The following is a 22,015-nucleotide window of genomic DNA, read 5'->3' on the forward strand; positions in this document are numbered from 1 at the left end:
AATGAATGCCATGGTGGAGGCACAATTGTTCCACGACTTTGGTGTTGGCCGAAGTAGTGAGGTGCGGCTTTCGCATCTTCAGTTCACCGATGACACTCTAATCATTGGTGAAAAGAGTTGGCTAAATGTGCGAGCTATGAGGGCGGTGTTACTTTTGTTTGAGGAGGTGTCAGGCCTAAAGGTGAATTTCCATAAGAGTTTGTTGACAGAAGTTAATATATCTGAGTCTTGGTTAGCGGAGGCGGCATCGGTTATGAATTGTCGAAGAGGGACTATCCCGTTTGTTTATCTGGGGTTACGTATTGGTGGGGATTCGAGGAGGTTGAGTTTCTGGAAACCAGTTGTTGACCGTATAGTGGATCGCTTGTCGTCATGGAAGAATAAGTTTCTCTCATTTGGTGGTCGATTGGTTCTTCTGAAGTCTGTCCTGTCCTCGCTTCCGGTTTACTTTCTTTCCTTTTTCAAAGCCCCTGCAGGTATAATTTCTTCTATCGAATCTATTTTTAAAAAATTCTTTTGGGGGGGGGGGGGGGGGGGGGTGGTGAGGATAATAGGAAAATTGCCTGGATTAATTGGGATTTGATTTGTTGTCCTAAGGATGAAGGGGGTTGGGGGTTAGGAGGGTGGGAGCTTTTAATTTATCGTTGTTAGGGAAATGGTGTTTGCGTCTGTTGGTGGATAGAGACGAGTTGTGGTATCGGGTGTTAAAAGCTCGATATGGTGAGGAGGGGGGGCAGCTTTGTGAGGGTGGTAGACAGTCTTCGATGTGGTGGAAGACTATATGTAATGTGCGTGAAGGTATAGGAGAGGGGGTGGGGAACTGGTTTGAAGAAAACATACGTAGGGTAGTTGGAGATGGGAGGGACACTTTCTTTTGGTATGATACGTGGGTGGGAGACGTTCCGTTGAGATTAAAATATCCTCGATTGTTTGATTTGGTGATGAATAAGGAGTGTAAGGTGGCTGACATGGGGAGGTTGGGGTGGACGGTTGATGGAAGGGGGTGGGAGTGGAGACGTCGCCTGTTTGCGTGGGAAGAGGAGTGTGTGAGGGAGTGTAGTGTTCTTTTAAATAACTTTGTTTTGCAGGATAACGTTGATGACAAATGGAGATGGTTGTTAGACCCTGTAAATGGTTACTCAGTAAAAGTCTTCTATAGATACATTACTTCCACATGTCATATTTCAGACAGGTCTCTGGTTGATGATGTTTGGCATAACCATATCTCGTCAAAGGTTTCTGTGTTGGTGTGCCGCCTCCTTCGCAATAGGCTTCCTACAAAAGACAACCTGGTGCATCGGGGGGTTCTTTTATCGACAAATGCAGCGTGCGTAGGTGGGTGTGGTGATTCCGAATCCGCTACACACCTCTTTTTACATTGCAACGTTTTTGGTTCACTTTGGTCTCTTGTAACAAATTGGCTTGGTATTTCATATGTGTCTTCTGCTGAGCTTCGATCACATTTTATTCAGTTTACCAAAATGGCTGGTATGCCAAGAGTTTCTCATTTATACTTCAGGATAATTTGGTTTGCAACTATTTGGGTGATTTGGAAAGAAAGGAACAACCATATATTCCAAAATACGGTAACTGCTCCTTTGGTGCTCATTGACAAAATAAAGCTTCATTCATTCCTTTGGTTGAAATCTAAACAGGTGGATTTTGCTTATAATTACTTAGATTGGTGGAAAAACCCGTTGCTTTGTATGGGTGTTCTTAGGTAACTGTTTTATTTTCTGGATGGTGTTTTTTATCACCAGTTGATGTAACTGTGTAAATATGTGCGGTGTTTCTTTCTTTTGCGCGCCTTGTGCGAGTGGAAACACCTTGTGGTAATATATCTCATTTTGATTTCTTCAAAAAAAATTATTCATATTTTCATGAGTGTCCGTTTTCTGCTCTTTTTACTGCGTTAAAGTTTGAAAATTATGAACGGTGTTTTTTTATGAAATTTTGATTTTGATTGAAACTAAAAATACAAATGTTTGTTACTTTCAAGTTATAACAACAAAAAAAATATAATCTAAATTCTTTTTTTTTAGCGACACCAACAATCATCTTTATTATATAAAAAGTTGTTTAAGGTATAATTGGGATAATGAAAAGGTATGTATAAATACTCATCTAGTTTGTTACACTTTTTAAATGATAAAGGAAAAAAACCAGATATATATATATATATATATATATATATATATATATATATTCATATCGTGTTTGTTACATTTGTTTTAATATTTAAATTTATTCTTGAGCAATGCTATATATCAAGAAAGATTTTATCAAGAAATTGTCCCGAAATTAATGTTAGCCAATAAAATCTCAGCCTGGCCGGAAATCATGGGGTGGTGGGTTTTATGTATTTTTTTTTATGAAACGTTAATAAATAATATTGAAATCTAAAGGTGATTATTTTGCCATGTCATTCTTGAATTCATCAAGAAAATCCATTCTTGATATCTAGCATTTTCCTTTATTCTTATATGTTTGTTCCATGTGTTATTTGTATTGAAAATTGAGGGTATTTTTGGAAGGAAGTGATGAAGCGGTTTCATTCGCCCTAAAAAAATGTAAATATTTCCATTTGCTCACATGTTCATCAATATGGCCATTTTTCGGATGACCATAGAATATTCATAATACTTCCATTAACTTGGAAATAAAATAAAATACACAAAAATAGTACTAATGTTGAACTGTTGATTTGGTAGCACAAATTATTTATACACGACATTAGTTGTAGTTTTAGAAAAAGTTTATAGTGAAAAATACACACTTCACTACTATTTGTGACAACCCTCTCTCTCATACTCTCATTGTACTTTTATTCTTTCTCTTCCTTTTTCTCTCTCTATTATTATTGTCCAATAAAAAGAGAGGAAAAAAGTTGTCACTAAAAATTGTTAAAAATTGGATGTCAAAATATCATTGCTCTTACATTATATTAGAGAAATGATATTTTGACAACCACTTTTTGACAACTTTTGGACAACTTTCTCTTTCATACTCACATGATGTTATTCTCTCTCTTCCTTTTTCTCTCTCCATTGTTTTTGACCAATAAGAAGTGAGAAAAACAAGGTTGTCAACAAAGTTATCATCAAATGGATATCAAAATATCATTACTCATTATATTATTACAGACACCGGCGTAGTTGTCAAAGATTCAGGGGTTCTTGAACACCAAACTTTGATCACAAATTGGATGCTACAATTATCTCTTGTTCCAAGACTCAAAAGACAAAAACTGCCGAACCTTAAAATATCTTTTCTTTGAAGTACATGCAAATTTTGTGCCTTGTATATTGCTGAACTTGTAAATAAATAATCCTCACATAAATATGACTAAATAATAACCACGTAAATGGCAGAACATGTCTCTAATCTTGAATGCATAGTAAAGAAAAACTATTCTTACGCATCCTCTATTTTTCGTTCTCATGGTTTCTTCTTCCTATTCAAAACCAAAGCATAAAATCAGAACCTAAGAAAACAAAACATAGAATAAAAAAAAAGTTTCCTACATTTGTTATATTGGAGGCAAGATGTTTGAATTCCTACATGCAAGAACAGTCCTGCAAAAAATCCAATAGTTGATGCAATTGTTCTCAAAATTAGCTGAGGCACATGCTTAGATGACAGCTCTTCTCAATTCGAAAGATCACCATCTGCCACCGACTCAACGTTCAAGAAATCCATTCAATTATCACTCGGTCTCCTTTGATTCTGCTTCGTTATATATGTTGTCGTTGTTGCCTCAAAGTTTATCGGGTTCGGGATGCATGCACATTGCAGTGGGAAAGCACAAAATCAGCCTGAGTTTTTGCAACAATTAAATATCAGCCTGAGTTTTGCAACAATTAAATGACAATGGAATTATAAAGAAAAGCACCTTATATATGGAAAAGTATGGACAGCTAGAATATTTGGGTTCGAAACAAAGTAAATCAATTAGGAGTAATAGATCTAAAATAAAAGTGTCAAATAAAAAGCTTACATTTTAAGTGTCGAGTGAGTGGACACATAAGTCCATATCTTGAAATCATGCTACAAGAAGAAAAATCATAGAAATGATTGTCAATGATTAAGTGTCGGGACTTAAAAATACTTACCCACCCTGTTCTTGAGAAAAAAAGAGAAACAACATGGAATGTAACAAAATCCCTTTTTTCTTCTGAAAATGGAATTTGTTATGTAAAATAGCAATCATGACTGTTGTTTTTTGGATTTCCAAACTGTTGTATTTGGATTTCCAAATGCTATTATCTACCGAAGTTGTTACTAGGTTGAGTCACGACCAGGTCGCTCTCTTTAAGACGTTTCGTGGCACTACCCAAAATTGTGCAAGGTAGACTATCAACCACGCCGCCTCCAGGATAAAACAAGTCCAGCTACAACTGTGCGGTTAACTACTGCACCGTAGAAAACCGTTCGACAATTACACCTTCAAATATGGTACTAAGACCACTCTTTAATACTGAAACCACTTTAATATGGTATTATTACCATTCTATTATGGTGCCAAGACCACTCAAATATGGTGTTACCACCATTCTAACGTTAATTTCTCCAAAGTATCAATATGGTACTATGACCACTCAAATATGGTGTTACCACCATTTCTCCTCAAATAAAATTATTGAATAATTTTTATATACCGTTAAGATCATTCTTGATTCCGACGGGACATTGTTTATTCCAAATAGGGACTATGATCTTAAAAGCACTCTTTATTCCGAAGGGACATATATTATCGAAGGGACTATGAACTTAAGACCATTCTTAATTCCGAAGGGACATTAAACCGAAAAGGGGCTATGGTCTTAAGAACACTCTTAATTCCGAAGGGACAGAAAGGAGTAGAAAAAGGAGAAGGACTTGTCAAACAAGTTGAAGGAGGGAGAAGAGATGAAAGACTCGTCAACACAAGTCAAAAAAGGGAGAAGAGAGAAAGAGTTCCCGACAACTCAATGAAACTCTTTGGTGTGTGGAATGCACTGTGTGAGCTCTCTATTTATAGAGAAAATTCTCAACTAATAAGTGAGAAACTTTGGGAACAAGTAATATGAGAAACTTTGGGAACAAGTAACATATTACTTTGCGATTAAGTAATTCCCATATTAGATCTAGTACAAAAATATCTTAATTGAGTACCAAAATATATTATATTTAGTACAAAAATATATTATATTATGTACCAAAATATTTTAGCAAAACTTGGGGACTAAGAAAGCACTTTCTAATAATGATTAATAAATTAATTATTTAATTTATCATTTCCAAATAATAAAATATATATCAATATATATTTTTCTCTAGTGCTTATGTACCCCCATTAATTAGAGGTACACCCCCACTATATAAACACTACTAATGTGTGTGTTCCATCCGACGTGGGACTTCCACTTTTTTCAATTCACACAACACTAGTTCTACCCAACATGAAAATTTGTGTTTAGTCTTTTTACTCAATTTCCACACATGTTCCAACAATGACTAAGAATTTCGGCTTGTTCATAATTAGTTCCACAACAAAATAAAAAAAGGGAAAATCTTGGGTGAAGAGTGAGAGAAGAAAAAAAAAATTAGAAAAAGAAATGAGGAAAGAAAGATGTGAAACATAAGAAAGGGGTGTAGGAAAAAGGTAACAGAGAGGATTAGATTAGAGAAAGTAAAACCAAATTGATGTGACGAGAGACGGAAGAGAAAGAGAGACTGAATTGAGATTTCTTGGAACGGATTGATATGTCAAAGGAAAGAGTATTTTATTGGGAATCAATGCACATTAACTACCTTATTTTTTAGTAGGCAGTTTAGAGTCAAGAGATCCACTTTGGAATTAGCGATGAGTTGAATATTGCAATTAGTGGGTCAATGAGTTGTTAATTAATAAATTAAGAGGTCCACTTACTTAGTTTAGGAGGGAAAAAAGTAGGGTTTAGGGAAGGAATACGGAAAGACTAATATGATGATGATGAAAAAAAAGTGGGATACCAACTGTTTTGATAAAAAAAACTTGATCCAATTGTCGTGATCCAAAAATCCCTTTCCCTTTCCTTGTAATGCGAAAAAAGTCTCTCTTATTACACTCTCACTTTTATCAATTCATAAGATTAACCTAAACTTAACCCTATCCCCACCGCACGTTTTCAAACCCTTACACACCTGCGGCACCACCTACATATAAATGAAAATGAAGAGAGCCTCCCTCAAATATTCGCATCAAATTGTTTCGTGCACAAAATCAACAATGGTTGCAACATATTTCTATTTACCTGATGACTGTTGGGAATATGTCTTCAAATTCCTCATCATCGACGGTTACCGTCTCCACTTGAATTCTGTTTCTGTTGTCTCCAAACGGTTCCTTTCCATCACCAACTGTCTCCGATTCTCTCTGTCTATCTATGGTATAACATACCCTTTCCTCACTCGACTCTTTCTTAGATTCACCAACCTCACCTCCCTCAACCTTACATGCTACTCCTTCGACCTCAACAACTTGCTATTCGAAATCTCTAGTTTCCCATTGAAACTTACTTCACTCAATATCTCCAACAAAAGCATTATTCCCACAAATGGATTGCGAGCTTTCTCGAAAAATATTACAACTCTGACCTCTCTCACCTGTTCGCACATAAGTTGTATCAACAGCACCGACTTGTTGGTCATCGCTGAATGCTTCCCTTTACTTGAAGAACTCGACCTCAGCAGCCCTTTAGAATGTAACAACGACCAATTACTTGATGAGTTAGAGACTCTCTCATTGCAACTTTTCAAACTCCGCAAGGTTAATCTCTCTAGTCATTACTACATCAACGACCAATTGTTTTTTCACTTGTTCAGAAATTGTAAGCTTCTCGAGGAGGCCATCATGGTTTGCTGCAATGGTGTAATCGGCACAGGTATTGTTAGAATGATTGTAGAGAATTCTAATTCTTTGATGGGTTTTGTTGTAAGACCGCAATTAAAGTCTCTCTGTTTGGATCACAATCCATGGTTAAGAGATGAAAGCATCATAATGATTGCTTCCATTTTCCCCAATCTGCAGCTTCTTGATTTAACTCATTGCTATGAGATATCGGAAGGTATTTGTCAAGTTTTAAAGAGATGTTGTAAAATTAGGCATTTGAAATTAGCTTACTGTTCAAAACAGAAGTTACTTGGAATGAACTTTGAAGCTCCCAAACTGGAGGTGTTAGACTTGTCAAATACAATGGTTGATGATGAAACACTCTATGTGATCTCGAAAAGTTGTTGTGGGCTTTTGCAACTGTTACTGAAAAATGGTTATCATGTCACAGAGAAGGGAGTGAAGCATATGTGGTAGAAAAATGCACAAAACTAAGAGAGATTAATTTAAAGGGTTGTTTTAAATTGCAGGCTAATTTTGTTGCCTCAATGATATTTTCAAGACCATCATTGAGAGAAATAACAGCTCCACCTGGTTTTGATTCAAGCGAGAAAATGAAACTCTACTTGAGCCACAACTGCTTTGTTTGGTAGCCTGAAACATGAAACAACTCTGCTGAAGTATAAACTCTGAAATGCAAAACTTGTTTGTTGTTTTCGGATTCACTTATATGAGAAATTAATTTATTTTATAAATGTTAACTTACAAATTTGTATTTAATTATGTGGATGATAATTCCCTATCATAATATATCATCGGTTTTTTTTTTTGGTGGTGGCCGGGGTTCGAACCCCGGACCTTGCATATTGTATGCAATGTCCATACCAACTGAGCTAAGCTCACGAGGACTATCATCGGTTTATTTATCCCTTTTCTGATATTATATGCTAGACTAGATGTTTTTATTTGTGTGTATGATGGTCTTCTTTGGTTGGAATTGGAAAGGTAACAATTTAGTTTAGCATTTTAAACTCGGTTTTTATTTTGATTCAATTTGCAAGCTGTAAATTTTTGCTATGGTTTGGTGTTAATATTATTCTACTACACATTTAATTCTTGATTATCTCTTTCATTTTTTTAGATATTTGAGAAAATATTATCTGCTAATTATCCATGTCCATCGGTGTTTGAACCTTATTTTTGTGTTGGATTGGAAGTTAGAATGCATGCTTGAAATGTGTATGTCTGTAGTTCATTTCACACGGCAAATAAGGTACAAAACAAAATGAAACCTACACTAAGAGTGTGTTCTTCTCAAGTCTCTGGTTTGATCCCCTTCGGTGCCAATTTTGGTGTTAGTTTGACTTCCTCTTAAAAAAATGTGAAACTATCTTAAAACTAATCAATATTCTTCTAATTCCTCATCGTGTTGAAAGTTCCATCGAAAATTGGCATCTTTCTGCATACGCCTGCATATCATGTTTCTTATTTTGAAATTATGCTATGTCTGATATTGGTTTTTGAAGCTATTGACTGACTACTCATTCTTTTCTGCGTTGATTCGAGTGTTTAATTAGTTTGGTGTACATTTTGTTGTTTCTATTTAGTTTTTGATCAATTTTTTTTGTTGCTTAATGATTCTGTTTGTGGTGACTTGATTATCGAATCCAAGTCTCTCATATATGCTATTTTTTGCGACACTTTCAGCTCACCTCCTTAGTATTTATGTAATTTATACTAGGTATTTGTTTAATCATTAAACAATCTATTATTGTGTGCATTTTGGTTTAGCCTTGGGTAAATTGGAGAGTAGTATAATTACAATTAAAGAACAACTATTGGGAAATTGACCGAGACTAACTTGAGCTAGCTTATAGCTTGTTGAATTAGCTTATAAGCTTGTTGGATCAAAACATAATGTGTTTGGTAACGAGCTTTTCCTACAAGCTTATAGCTTTTCTTGAGAAGCTATTTCGAGTAGCTTTTGAGCTTATAGCTTTTAGCTTTTTACATTTTGTTCCAATTATAACCTTATAATTTTATTTTTGTTACTTTTTTATCCTTTTGTAAGATGAAATAACTACCCACTACCTTACATCAAAATTGCACGGTACTCATACTCCACTCCACCCAATTTTCTTCGTTTTGGATAAAACAGTATGCTCTCATGGTGAGTGCTGCAATTTTAAATACAATTTCAATAATGAAATCAACCGAAGAAGCAATTCTTATCGGGTTAATCATTTTTTAGAAATCCCAAAGAGAAAAAAGACAATATGCATAGTTAGAAGGACCAACAAGTATGTAACTGCTCTCTATCGATACGCTGTTTATACGAGATTCTATTTTTCTTTCAAAAATCAGGTCCATTTTTTTTATTTCGTAAAAAAAGAAAACCATTTTTTAATGTTTTTATATATTTAGAATAAAATATATTTATTTAATATAAAAAATATTTAAAATTAAATGGTTGTGTACTTTTATGTCATTTTATATTTACAATAGCTAAATTTGCCAAACACTTTAACTTAAAATGATCAGCTTTTCAGCTATAAGTTATCAGCTATAAGCTAGCTTTTCAACTTTCAGCTAGCTTATAGCTTAATTTTACCAAATAGAGCCAATTAGAGAATAACTTCTCCCTCATTAAACCAAATCAGTGCATAAGCGAGGGCTCATAGGAATCAAGAGAAAGAAAGAGTAGAAAATGAACAAGTCAAGGAAGGAAGACAATTCTATCTTCCTCAATCCTCTCTAGAAATCCATAACCTAAGTAAGTACTCTCTTTGCATGTGTGGATTTTCTGGGTTAGGTTATGAAGGATTGTGAGTTTTATGTTGAAATTGGAATTCGTTTTGCTCTTGCTTAAACTAATTTTTCTTGAAGTATGAATATGTCATTGGTGTGTTCTTGTTGTAATTGTTGAGTTATATGACTTGTTGTGTGTTGACTTGATGCTGTCGTGAATGTTTTTGAACAACCAAAAATGAAATATATTAACTAAACAAAGAGTTCTACCAAAAAGAGTGCAATGATAGAAATCAAAAGTGCAAACAATTAATTACAATACCAAAACAAACAACTGAAAAACCAATATATCAACAATTAATTACGATATCAAAACAAACAACTGAGAAGCCAACATAGATTATAAGCTAAGTGACAAAACCCAAACGCATAATAGGATTAAGCAACCAAAGATGAAAAATGTGATTGCTCCTTTTCTTCCTGTTGTGAATTCGGACAAAATCACACCAATGAAAAACAAAGATGCATGGAGCAAAGGAAGTGGTAATCAATGGATAAAGTGTCTTCAAGCAGCAGCAGCAACAACAACAACAACAAACAATCCTAAAACTAAGTGTAAAGCAACATCATAAGCATAATCAAAGAAACAAAGATAAGAAAGCAAGAAAGAAAAAAACACACCAAGATGGTAACCCAGTTCGGTCCAATATGACCTACTCTAGGGGAGAGAGCAGCCCTCCAATCCACTAAGATGAAAGTGATACAAATGAGTTACAAGAAATTAGCTTAAAAGCTCACAAAAGAACAAATCCTAATTTCTACCCATTTTCATGTCACCCACACTCACAATGAATCCTAAGAGAAAACACAAAAGGAAGCTTTTTTATCCTTCCAACGGTGAAATCTCACTACCCAAGGTGTTTACAATGTTTCCCAACCCAAGAGAACCTCAGTACAAAGACACTCAACCCTAAAGTTACCTCCTTTGTAATCCAAGTTTCTCTCTCTTCAAGCTCTCCTTCAAAATCTAAACAGAAACACTTATATAGCAGTTAGACACTGACAAAATCGTGTCACGATTGGCCAAATCGTGTCACGATTGATGCGTACGACCCAAGGTACGACCAACCTTATCCTGAAAACGTGCCAAGCATGCGAAAAATCGTGTCACGATTGAACACCGGGAAAAACCATGCTCACTGCCAAGAAAATCGTGACACGCTTGATAAATCGTGTCACAATTCTGTACAACCTCAGAATCACAATTTGAAGCCAATTTACAACACTTCCAAATAACCCAAACACAAACTAACCAAATTATTTGCAAAGAAGATTGAATAGCTCTTGAAACGGCTCCTAAATTACCAAATTGCACAAGATGATTAGACAAGTGTATCAGATTCGTAGAATGCACTCATTACGTAACTAGACCCTGAATACTGCAAAAAACGTTGCAGCCCGAAAACAAATGGTCAATACTTTCTGGCATCCTACATCTGCTTACACACAAAGTAGCATTAGGTGGAATAATTCCTCGCCTAACCAGATTGTCCTTTGTAAGGATCCGATTGTTAATGAGGTCTTGTTTGTTGGCTTGTTAAAAAGTATTAAAAAAAGAGGGATTTGAGTAAGAAATTATTTATGATAGATTTGGTGTTTTCATATGAAAGTTAATGGGTTCAATATTTAGACTTGGTAATAATGTAATATGTTATAATTTATGTTCTGGTTTCAACCCAATGCAATGTTGAGTTGTAACTGTATTTAGAATGCGAATTTTTTTTCCAAATCATATTCAGCATGATTGTTGTTTTTCCAGGCAGCTTGGGCATTTGGATTGGCGCCTAGTGCCTTAAAGACCAAAATTAGAAGTGCATTGTATTTTCATGTTGGGTGCCTTGTGCTAGCTAAAAATATCCTCAGCAGGCGTCAATCACACCAATTTTGGCCCTTTGTGCTATGTTTCCCCCTTCGAACTTCTTGCACTTAGATGCCATGTTTGGGAGCTTTATGATTGGTTAAATCCTATTGTGACTTGATAATATGTTAGAATTGATGGTTTAGTTGCAATCCAATGCAATGTTGAGTTTTGGGTTGTTTATAATGTGAATAATCTGTCAAAATCATATTTTCGCATGATTATTGCTTTTCCAAGCAACTTGGCGTTGTGACGGGTGCCTAGTGCCTGAAAAACCAAATGTGATTAGACATTGTCATTTTTTCAAGTATAAGTATTCCTTTTGTTTATAAGACCAAACTAGGTATTTAAGATTAGAAACTGTGATCGGGTTACCTAATCCCAAATAGTTCATCCCCTTTACTCTCTTTAAGGCCATAGTGGAAGAGGAATTAGTGATGGAAACTCAAAGCAAAGGAAGAGAATACCAAAAGTTGTTGAAAGAATTAGATTGTGAACTTCTTCCTAGGTGCTGATAGTATTTTTAAGCATTGGGAACATTGAAATATGATGACAGGTCATCTTACGTTATTTTTAGCATATTTTTCAGTTATTTTTATTTAGTTTTGATCCAAATTAGAGGAGTTTTAAAACAATTGGCTATTGTTTTCGAGACATTTTGTAATGTTTTCATTTTGAATCATGTAATTCTAGTTTTCCCAAAACCAAGCAGTTCTAGGGTGTTTTTAATGTAATTCAAGGGAACATCATGCAAATCGGCAAAACAAAGCATTTTATGAGAATTTGGGAAGACAATGAATGGAGATTCAAGAGGCCTTTGAAGATATTGCAAAAAGGAAAAATTATGTTCCAAGTCCCAAGACAAGTTCTATTGAAAAAAGCACCCCAAAAGACGAAGAAACAAACGATTACGCGCGGATAAAGCACTCATGCGCCCCTGGTGGGCAAAAACACGCTTGTGCGCCCCCGAGTGTGAACCTGGCAACCTCGTATGCGCAAAAATACACTTATGCACCCTCGGGTGTGGTATGCACACCCCCGAGTGTATTATTTCGGGAAATAACTGTTTTTTGCTATTTTTTTCATGGAAACAAGTCTATAAATTCAACCCATCTCATTCACAATTATTCATTCAGAACGAAGTGGTTCAAGAGGAAAGCAAACATCAGGAGCTTCAAGGGAGTAATCTCTCTCCTCACTCAAGTCTTTAGGGTATGTTTTATTTTTTTTGTAATTTGTCTTTTCAAGTCTTTAGGGTATGTTTTATTTTTTTTGTAATTTGTCTTTAGTCACCATGAATAACTAAAGGGTTTCCAGATGAACCTCTATTTTATATGTTGGATTTATTTAATTTAAATTTTTTTATTCAGTTATTTTATGTATTTAATTTTATTATGCAAAAGTCTTAAAGCTTTCACCTGAATTCAATACATACCTGAGATAATGATAATCCCTCATATGATACTCCACTTGTCGCTTTATTACTTGGTAACAATTTAATACACTTGTATAAATTGTCTATCAAATATCTTGCTGCCTCTTTGATAAAATATTTTTGCACTCAGTCAACATATTTTTGCATACCATAATCTTATTGTTGCAAACAATAAACATATTTTTGAATGCAATATCCATGTGTGGGTAATCAATAAATATATTTTTGCACATGCCATGAACTTATTTTGGCCGTCATTAAACTTATTGTTGCAGAAAATATACATATTTAGGAAGCCGCCAAGTTTTTTTTTTGCAATCAATAAATTTTTGGCAGTCATTAAGCTTATGAAAAATGCTACACCCTCCGGTCACTATTATAAACAAAACTTTACATTTTAGATTCATTCCTTAAATGATGTATGTGGTTTATAATAAAGACCATATACATCATTTAATAAATGAATCTAAAATGTAAAGTTTTGCTTATAATAGTGACTGGAGGGTGTATTTCTCTAGAAAAATAGCATCAAGAATTTTTCAACAAGTTTTAATTGCATGATTTATTTGTTTACTTCCTATTTTTCAGCCACACCTCCTTGAATTGTGGCAAATAGTGCATTGTGATTGGCTGCTCTTTATTCTTGAAGAATTCTTGATGTTGTTTTTCTAGAGATATAGCATTGCTATAAACTTATTGTTGTAGAAAATATACGCCAATTTTTTATTTTTTTTTTGCAATCAATAAATTAATTTTTGGTACCCATAAACATATTATTGCAACAAATAATATTTTCGCACTCAATCAACATAGTTTTGCAGGCAATAATCTTATTATGACAAACAATAAACATATTTTTTAATGCAATAACCATGTCTGGGTAGTCAGTCTTTCAAAAAAAATGTGTGGGTAGTCAATAAATATATTTTTGCACACAATAAACTTATTTTGGTAGTGTCCCGTGAGCATAGCTCAGTTGTTAGAACAATGCATTATTATATGCAGGGGCCGGGGTTCGAACCCCGGACACCCCACTTATTCACCTTATAAGGTGAATTCTAGCCACTAAGCTACCTGACAAAAAAAAAAAACTTATTTTGGTAGTTAATGAATTTATTCTTGCAGAAAATAAACTTATTTAGGAGGCCAATAAATTTATTTTTACAATTAATAAACTTACTTTTGGTACCAATAAACATATCACTGCAACAAATAATATTAATAATATTTCTGCACTCAATCAAAATATTTTTGCAGGCAATAATCTTAGTGTCGCGAACAATATACATATTTTTGAATGCAATATTTTAAGAGGTCAGTCAATAAATATATTTTTGCAAACAATAAACTTATTTTTCCAGCAGTATTATCATTCTTGGAAAAAATAAACTTATTTAGGGAGCCAATAAATTTATTTTTGCAAGCAATAAACTTATCTCTAGTAAGCATAAACATATTATTGCAGCAAATAATTCAGTCTCTCGAGTTAAAATTTAGAAAAATAATTTTTTTTTGACAAAGAATATTTATATCTTTTTTCTTTTTTTTGGAATATTTATATCTTATCCCTGATTCTTTTTTTTTTTTTACAAGCTCTGATCCCTTGATTCTGTCTCATTTTTAATATTGTTCGTATAAGTTTAACCTAATCTTAAACTTGCAAACCCTCACAGATAGCGCAACTATCACCAGCAGCAACAACATCAATATGAAAAGAAAGAGAAGTAACTCTCTCAAATCTTCCCAACAACAATTGTTTTCTTCTTCCACAAAAATGACAACCATTACAGCAGCATATTTCTATTTACCTGATGAGTGTTGGGAATGTGTCTTCAAATTCTTCACCGATGGTGACGGTAACATCAGCAACAACTACTACTTGAAACATCTATCCGTTGTCTCAAAGCAGTTCCTCTCAATCACCAACCTTCTCCGATTCTCTCTCACTATACTTGCTCCAAAGCACTTTTGTTTCCTTCGTCGTCTCTTCCAAAGATTCTCCAACCTTAACTCCCTCAACCTTTCCATAGACTACGGTAATGATATCAACCTACTTCTCATCCAAATATCTCTTTTACCATTGAAACTTCGATCACTCCATCTCTCCAACACACCCACCAATCTTGCCAATGGATTGCGAGCTTTCTCTCAAAATGTTACAACTTTGACTTCACTCACTTCTTTCAACGTAAATTATAGATCGCAACGACTTTTTCTTCATCACCGATTGTTTTCCCGATTTGCAGTCGCTTGATTTTAAGTATTGCCATGAAATATGCAACAAAGGTATTGGTTGTGTTTTATGGAGATGTTGTAACATTAGACACTTGAACTTAACCGGTTGTTCGAGAGTGAAACTGCATGGAATGAACTTTGAAGTTCTCAAATTGGAGGTGTTGAACTTGTCCCATACAAGAGTTGACGATGAAATGTTGGATTAATTATTTAATTAATCAATTATGGATTGACAATAATCAATTATTATAAGTTGATGCCATAATATAAATTATGGTCTATTGTGTTAAGCACTAATTATATGATGAATTTGAGTGATTGGGCTTTTGTTACTAAATGGACCGTGATGGGTTGGACCATTTAGATAAGCCCAATGAGAGGTCCCTGCCCTCAGCCGTTTAGCTATTTAAACGTCATCCCATTAGACGGTTAATTATTCTGAAGATTGGTGAGAAAACCTAGAGCTAGACGGAATGAGGGTAGTTACCCCTCTCATAGTTGTCGCTGTTGTCCACGGTTATCCTTCATCAACCTAATTCAAAGGTACACAATCTCTTGTTCCTTTTTTTGTTATTGATGATATGCTATAATTTGTATCTATTGATCTATGGCTAAACACTAAAACTTTCATCAATTGGTATCAGAGCCACGTATATACAATTTATGGCTATTGTCTTTGTACCTTATTACGTGTTTGGTTGATTCTTTCAATTAAATATACTCTGTAATATGTTTCGATATACACCATGCCATATGTGAGGTTTTGACCATAATTGACAATTTTCAAATTAATCAAATACCTTGAGTTTTGTTTTTAAACGATAATTCAGTTTGAAAATAACCAGACAATAGATGGTTGGCTAATTCTTTTGGTGTATGTTGTCGATTACTAGACCCGAATTTATTTTTCGATTTGCAATTTTTTTTTTCTTTCTCTAACTGGATCAACGATTCTGAACAAATTATAAAGGGTTTTTTTCTCATCAAATTTATGGAGTTCTTACTACCTAAAAACCAAAGTAAATCGTTGGGTATTCTATAAGAAATCATATTGATTTATATTCGGATTTTGTCAAGAACCCTAATTTTTTAATCTCTGATTGAGTCAATAATCCACAAAATTGATATGTGGTTTCCCTTTGTCTCTCAATCGCGATTTCAAATCGAATTGAATCGTCAATTTTCGTCATCTTACGAGCAAGATCGAATCGGGTTAATCACGGGTCATTTCGACCCGTTTTCAGTTATCCGGGCGAAGAAGAAGCTCTTAGGCGCGTGTTCCACACGCGCGCGTATTTTAAAAAAAAATTATATTATTTTAAAATTCCAAATGTCATTTTATTTTAACCAGATAAATAATATTTACCATTCTAAAATTTTGGTAAATATTTTTTGGAATTGTTGACATATACATATTTGTTCTAATTTTATTTGGGGATAAATTATATTTTAAAGTATCATATTCTTATTTTTGTGGGAAGATTTCTTACTCGTTTATGACACTTCGAGAAAATACTCATTGAGGTATTTTTAATCCCCAAACTAACTAGTTAATATTATATTATTTTGGGATAAAAACATAATTTCTCTTGTACCCAAAATATTCAGAAGATTTGATTTATTTTATACCTTAAAATTTGGGATTTTAAATTACTTTTTGAAATCTCTAAATTTTTGATGTAAATTGATATGAAAATCATATGTTCTTTTAAATCATGCATTCTTTAGATTTGAGTCTAAAATATAACACTTATGTAAATTATTCTTTTAAAGTGTTAGTATTGTGAAGAATCTTTAGACTCAGTCTTATATTATTGTCTCAAATATCTTGTATAAACTAATATATTTTTGAGAATTGTTGATATTGTATTTTTTTGATGCATGGATTTCAAAATTTTGTCAAATCTTGAAAAGATCATATATCGATTAAATTGAGAATAATTTATTTCAAATCATGTATTCTCAATATTTGAGCTTAAACTGTTTTTGAAAATTCTCTCTTATATTTACTATTGTGAATTTATAGAAGGCTCAATTTTGTTAATTTTAATGCCAAGTATAATTAATTTATATTTTACGATTTTAAATATTCTTGGCATTATAAATATTCTAATGTAAGATATTCTTGAATTCATATTATCTTAGCATAAAGATCCAAAGTTCACTAATTGATCATTCTTTTCGCAACATATTTAAACTAAGACACTTGTCTTCGATTCTTGTCACAAATTGTTTTGAAGGGTCCTCATAATATTTTGTTTTCAAAATGAGTATAGTGAGTTGTATATATATGTCATTTATATTAATTGAATATAATATTGACATATTTCTCTTTAATATACATTATGCTTTCTGCTATACTCTCTAATCTAGACCCGTAATTTATTACTCTAAATTTTGTGATAAATACTATTAGTGTGTCTTGTCGCAATTAAATATTTGGATCACAATTATGTTAAACTATGTATTTTTGTATATAGTAAATAATGCATTATTGCATTTTTTATGCTAAAATTATAATGATGAATTAAAATTTGTAAGCCTCTTTGTTGTTTATCTGTTAACTATTATCAAAACAACTTATTAAGAATGGAGGCAATTTTTGAAATATGTATCATCCTTACATCTGAATTCTTATATAAATCATATTGATTTATAATTAGAGTCTCACTTATGCTTATTTATAATTGCTTATTCTCTATTGATGAATATTTTTGAGATGACTATATTATAAGATATTCTCGTTAAGTCATCAAAATTCAGTGGCTCTAAGTATAAGGATGAATGTCACACTCTGCGAGGTAAGTTGTTATTTAATTATTTTATCCTCTTGTGACTTATTGCTTATTATTGCACATATGAAGAAATTTTGTTCTTCTTCTCTTTTGTTGTGCAATTATGATATCCTATATAGAAGTGAAATCCTTTTTCAGAATATTCTAAACAGAACTCTGTTGTTATATACTATTTTCTTACTATAATGCTCCATTTTGTATTTGTGTTTTTTCTAATTTATAGTGGGAGTATTGAAAAAATTTATTCTAAGAGTTCTTTTCTGGATAAATTAGAAAACTATTTGACACACTTCTATTCCAAATAACAACTTTTGTTATTATACTACTTCATATAAAAGAAATTCTAAAGTCATATTTATGATGTGCTAATTTAAAATATTGTTAAGCACATTTTTCTATCATTTGAATATGACCGAAGTTGAGTAAATTTAAGTATAATTGTTTATGCATGATATTATTGTATCATATTCTCTTAAGCATAAACATTATTTATTTGTATAATTGTAATCTCACCTATCGTGGGTACAATTATGCAAATTTTGTTAAATAGATTAGCATTATATTGGTAACAGTCATACCCTATCGGTGTGTTGTTATTAACATAATTGTTATTATTCAATGTACCTAAAATGTTTATACTTATGTCAATTATAATTAGAATACTCTATCAATGTTTAAATTTTGTAAGACATAAGAATGGTACATTGTGATGATATAGTTCTTACTTATTATCGTTAAGATCCTTGAATGAGATTAATATAAGTAAGTTACTTTGTTAAAAGACATGTAGAAAATTGTATAAATTTTGCAATCCAATATTATTACATTTTGAATTAAATTTCTACCTAAATGTGATTTATATATATATATATATATATATATATATATATATATATATATATATATATATCGGATTGCTACTATCCCTTTGTTATGTGAGTGACGGACATACCCTATCGGTGTGACGTTACTTAACATATCATTTTGTGATAGAGAAATAGTTGAATATTTTATTTAAAATATCTTTCAAACCTTTTTAATTCAGCTATCATTGTCTATTCTCTATCAAGTGGGAGAATCATTGCTATGTATTGTGTAACGTGATGGACATACCCTATCGGTATGACATTACTTAACATAATCATCCTTTTGTGGGTAAGATAGTTTAACTATCATTCTTCAACAAGTGAGAAAAATTCTACATGTCAACTAACTATATCTCATAAACAAATATATTTATTTGTTTTCATATTTTAGATATGAAATAGAGACTTATATTGAGGATATTAATTATGTTATTGCTATTCTTTAATACTTATGGAAGCTTATGACTATTTTCTCTTATATCCTCAATAATAATAAAATATAAGTCTTGTGTATTTCCGCTGCTTGTAACCTAATTGTTTCTCAAATTTGTGTAAGTATAATTGTAGCGTTTGAGTTTTGAGTGAGTTATTAAAATTGTGAAAAGAGTCTTATATCCTATTTTTAGAGACTCATCTCACTCATAGGATGATAAATTTTTTATATAATCATCATACTCTGTCATATAACGGTTACTATGTTTATAAAATTCTGTGGAATTTTAATTGTGAAAAGGAGATCTTGTGTTATAAAATTCTTAAATGAAAATTTATGTTCTCCTTAATTGTAAATGCATAATATGTGGTTAACTACGAAACCCAAGTCTTGATAATATCTGCCATTGATAAAATATGTATTTATGGGGTTTCATATTATCTTTGAGTTACCACTTGTGTTAATAATTCTGCTATGCTCATGTGCAAAATATGTGGTTGAGTTCATGAAACTCTATTGGCTAAAATTATATAACCACTTATGTTGATGATCTTGCACTAGTAATTGAGTATCCCACTGTTGAATATTACATTATCATAATATTTTGTATCAGTGATCACTAATGAGAATTCCACTTACTCTTGTTTATATATATGTGGGATCAGTGGGAGTGTGTACACAATATTATATATTATGAGCTCAAATGAGAAATCTCACTTTTGTTTTATATATATGTGAGATGAAGAGAAATGTGTACACAATATTATTGTCGTTATCGCCATATACTCTTGTGCACACTATAAAATATGGCATAGCTTAAGAGACTTTAAACTTTAGTCTCATTCTATTATATTGAGATATATGTTAAAATTCTATCGATCTCAATGAGCATCATAATTGGATGCTTAAGTCAATTTTGTTGGAATATGCACAATAACTTCTTGGCATGCAAATATACATTGTGTTTCTGTTTTACCAACATTCCACATTTTAAGGTCATAAATAGTAAGTACAATGTATAACATCAATACTCCTATCGAGTATGATATTGTGTTCTTGTGGTAATTATAATTTGAGATAATCATAAATGTTCTTTTGTTATTGACATTCTAGTGGCCACATTAATCCACATATTTTTCTTTAAACTACGTGTCTATGTTAATCCAATTTGGGGATTATTGAATTTCCTATTTTGCTTTTATGGATTTTCATAGTCACATTTTTTTATAAAACTTGGATTAATTGAATGTCATTGAACATTTATCGACTTTGACTAAATGTAATTACTATCTCTTTATAGGCTATCCCTATAAGTAATTACTACTCTTATACCTATGTGGATATATGACTTTTATGGAATTGAAAACTCATTGGCAGAACCACTAACCACATACTTATATATGAGTATTGTAACTCATAATGATTTGATTAAGTCTATGTTATTTTGGGTTAGTGGGAGTTTGTTATAGCATTTATAAAATGCTTGGGCTATTCTTTACTGACATATTCTTTTAATTCAAATGTGTCACTATAGATTCATCATTTGTTAGAAAAGTGAGTCTTTGATCTGTATGATTTGTTTTCCCTATCGGATTCAATTTCTGCAGCATTAAAGCTTACTTCTCTTTTGAATGATTAGTGCTTTGACCATACATGTAATTTTAAATTTTTAAATTCTTTATGACAAGTGAATTTTTTTATTTTTTCAGTAATTGAGTATTGTCATCCAAGTGGGAGATTGTTGGATTAATTATTTAATTAATCAATTATGGATTGACAATAATCAATTATTATAAGTTGATGTCATAATATAAATTACGGTCTATTGTGTTAAGCACTAATTATATGATGAATTTGAGTGATTGGGCTTTTGTTACTAAATGGACCGTGATGGGTTGGACCATTTAGATAAGCCCAATGAGAGGTCCCTGCCCTCAGCCGTTTAGCTATTTAAACGTCATCCCATTAGACGGTTAATTATTCTGAAGATTGGTGAGAAAACCTAGAGCTAGACGGAATGAGAGTAGTTACCCCTCTCATAGTTGTCGCCGTTGTCCACGGTTATCCTTCATCAACCTAATTCAAAAGTACACAATCTCTTGTTCCTTTTTTTGTTATTGATGATATGCTATAATTTGTATCTATTGATCTATGGCTAAACACTAAAACTTTCATCATGAAAAACTATATGTAATCTCAAAGAGTTGTCGCGGGCTTTTGCAACTGTTTCTAGAAAATTGTTTGTATGTCACACAAAAAGGAATGAAACATGTGGTAGAAAACTGCACACAATTGAGAGAGATCAACTTGAGGTATTGCTATAAAGTCCATGCTGATTTTATTACCTCAATAGTATTTTCAAGGTCATCATTGAGAAAGATATTTGTTCCTTTCCCTTATCATTTCAAAGATAGAGAGAGGGAACTCTTTTCGCGTCATGGTTGTCTTGTTTGCTAGCATTCTGAAGCTGCTCTGTGGAAGTTTGAACTTTGAAATGTAAGATGTTTTTTGTTTTCAATTTATGTCTCTAATTACTTTTAAGAAAAGGATATGCTCATTAGGTTGTGCGTGATGATAAACGCTCCAGTTATTTTGTATTGCAAGGGTGTTATATGCAGCCTTACATTGTGTAGCTTTTCGTAGCCTTGCCTTGAACTGTATTACTTGGATATTTATTGTAGTTCTTGGCAGCATGAGTATTGCATATATACTTGCTGTAACACACATTTTTC

General features: G+C 32.6%; 2 pseudogenes; both read left to right on the top strand.

The window, feature by feature from the left end:
- The first annotated feature begins 6,182 nt into the window (after positions 1-6,182).
- LOC146942720 (uncharacterized) lies at positions 6,183-7,513 on the top strand (annotated as a pseudogene).
- Positions 7,514-12,317: 4,804 nt separating this feature from the next.
- Positions 12,318-21,740, top strand: LOC146942721 (F-box/LRR-repeat protein 14-like; annotated as a pseudogene).
- The last annotated feature ends 275 nt before the right edge of the window (positions 21,741-22,015 follow it).

This window comes from Medicago sativa, chromosome 3, assembly GCF_051527215.1.
Source record: "Medicago sativa cultivar Bolivia chromosome 3, Bolivia_mono, whole genome shotgun sequence".
In the NCBI taxonomy this organism is placed as follows: Eukaryota; Viridiplantae; Streptophyta; class Magnoliopsida; order Fabales; family Fabaceae; genus Medicago; species Medicago sativa.